Raw genomic sequence first — 2,885 nt, 5'->3', positions numbered from 1 at the left:
AGGCAGGACTCAAAAGCAAATAGGCTATGGGAATGGTCGGTGGAAAAGCTGCAGCAGCTCTCAGTGGTTAAGTTAGGCACTCTATCTAGACGCAGAGGGAGAAGTAGCAGTGGGAGAAGTGGCTTCAGCTGTGCCCACTGCAGCCTCTGTCCAGAGACTTGGGAGGTCACACTGGCAGGATTCTGGGTGAGCACTGAACACAGAGGGCAGTGGTCCCAGTGCCTGCACCCTCCCCCTCCCTCACGTCCAGGGTGGGGAGGCCAGCGCCTCCTTGCAAAAGCAAGTTGCTGAAGCACAAAAACCAGCTCGGATTTAACAATAACACATGGTTTTAATCCCCTATTTGTTGCATTTTTAAAAATCGGCATTTTTCTGCACGTACACTAGACTTGACTTTGAATGAATTTTGACTAATTTTAGTAATCAAAACCAAACTTAAGAGTTGGAGATTGAGAAGATCTCAAGAGAACATTATGCAGTCGTTACCAACACATAACCCGTCTTCTTCATGGAGGGTTTCTAAGCGCTAGGGGCCTGTTGCATTACACCTGTTGAGGAGGGCAGGTCGCTTGAGCAATTACAGTTATTATGACTGAGGAAAGTACCAGAGTCATTAGGAACTGAAGAGAAGCCAGTGAACTTTATTCACCTACTGTCAAGACTTGTAAAAGTGGTGAAATGCCGTTTCAAAGTCAGCTGAAAAGAAACCGGAGAGGGAAAAGTACTATTTTCTCCAAATTTTATATAGATATACAGCAGAAATATTCAGAAGTTAGTGAGAAAGGAAGAGAGAGTGTGAAAATGTGTGTGTCCATGTGTATGTTTGGGCATTTACGTTTGAATTAAAATGGTGGCAAATGGTGCATCTGAAAAAGGCAAGGGTGTTGAAAACTCATTAGCAAGAGCAAATTGACCTTGAAACTATAATATGAAATATTTGTGATCCCCACGTTAACACCTTGTGCCGCTTCTAAGTAGTCTTGTAGTCTTGGAGCTTTATCACATTACCCCACTCTTCCCCCCCCACCCCCCCACCCCCCCACCCCCCGTTAAAGCCCTGCCTCTGATTTTTAGTCACACTTAGGTTGTCAGTGACTGTGAAACCTAAGGAGTTACCCTTCCTTGGCGGTTGGCGTCACTAGGGACAGCATCTTGAAGACAGGTTGTAAGCACAGACGTGCCAGCGGGCGAGGGAGCGCTCTTTCCCCCACGCCATCGGTTACACTGTAGTCCCTAAGCCGGCTTGTGGAGTCAGGCGCAGGGGACAACAGGAGGGAGTGCAAAGCTGGTTACCCTCTTCACTCAGCAAAATCTAGAGGTTTTCGCCTTCAAATAAAGCTTGTACGGCAGTTGTTGAAAGGACCTGGAGTGCTCAGGGAGTACTAAGAAGTCTTAGGAAATGGTAGAGACATGTATGAGGGGTCTCTAGAGAGACAGAACCAACAGGATATTAAGAGACATAAGAGGAGATGTATTATAGGAATTAGCTCATGCAATTATGGAGGCCAGGATGTCCCATGACCTGCCATCTGCAAGCTGGACAACCAGGAAGGCCAGTGGTGTCATTCATTCTGAGTCCCCAGGCTCCAGAACCAGGGAGACCAATGTCCCTGCTCCAGCAAAGAGCAAGTTCACCTTCCTCTCCTTTCTGTTCTGTCCAGGCCTTCAGTGGGTTGGATGAGGGGGACCCTTTACTCAGTCTTCTGATGCAAGTGCTAATTTCCTCTGCAAACACCCTCACAGCATACCCAGAAATGTCTTACCAGCTATCTGGGCATCCCTTGGCCCGGGTCAGGTTGGTGCATACCAAGAACCCTCACAACACATAAAAGTTCTGGCGTTCACAACGTCCCCATCCTTTGGCCTCCCCTCCATCCCACAGTTCAGCATCCATCCCGCCCAATGCCTGGTCCAGAACAGCAGCTACAGAATTCCTAGGGGAGGAGATGAAAAGCAGTCGATTCCCACCTGAGAGAGCGAGGGGCCAGCCTGGGTCCTTCCCTCTCAAGAAATGTTTATTAACCGTGAGACTTGACTTTTTTCATCTACTTCATCCAGTTGCTCATTCTGCTCCTCAGTTAGATGACTGCCTCCTCGCTACCCAGTGATTCGTAAAACAAGTCTGATGACCGGTCACTTCTCCCAGGACAGGATCTCTCAGCCCGTGGATCACTGGAATGCTCAAGACGGCCATGGCTTGTGCCGCTACAACCCCCTCCTTGTGCCCTTCTTGGCTTCCTTCTGGGAAGTGTCCCCGAGACCCCCATTCGCTACCCTCCTGCTGTATGGACTACTGGGTTCTGTGGCCTGTGACTGCTAGGCTTGGCGGTTAGAACATCAGGCTAGTACAATGAAGCCTGTGTATTTAAACTCTGTTTGAGTTGAGTAGCTTTGCTCATATAATGACAGGGAACTGAACCTCCAGCCCTGGGCAGCCACTCCCTGGCTGTAAGGGGTGACGGTGTGGATAGCTGTGTGACATCCACCCTGTGTGAAGGAGAAACAACGTGGGTGTACCACAGTGCTGTCTCACTATGTAAAAGGGAAGTAGTTATTAATGCTTAGGAAGGGAAGTAGTCAATTAACTGCTTTATACTGAAAAGGTACCTTACCCTTGGGACTAACCTAGCCTGTTTTCCACCTCTAGGAAAGAGGGCAGGTGGCTGATGATCCATAGGTCAGAATGTGTGTCCTGAAATGTGTCTCACTGGTGGAAATGAATTTACCTGGAGCTTTGCAGACTCTACTTGCCTGCTTCCCCTAATAAAAGTGGACACTAGGGTGTGGCCAGTTAGCTCAGTTGGTTATAGCGTGGTGCTAATAACACCAAGGTTGCTGGTTCGATCCCCGCATGGACCACTGTGAGCCGCGCCCTCCTTAAAAAA

Source organism: Rhinolophus hipposideros, assembly GCF_964194185.1.
Source record: "Rhinolophus hipposideros genome assembly, chromosome: 25".
NCBI lineage: Eukaryota > Metazoa > Chordata > Mammalia > Chiroptera > Rhinolophidae > Rhinolophus > Rhinolophus hipposideros.
This window is presented reverse-complemented; position numbering follows the sequence as displayed.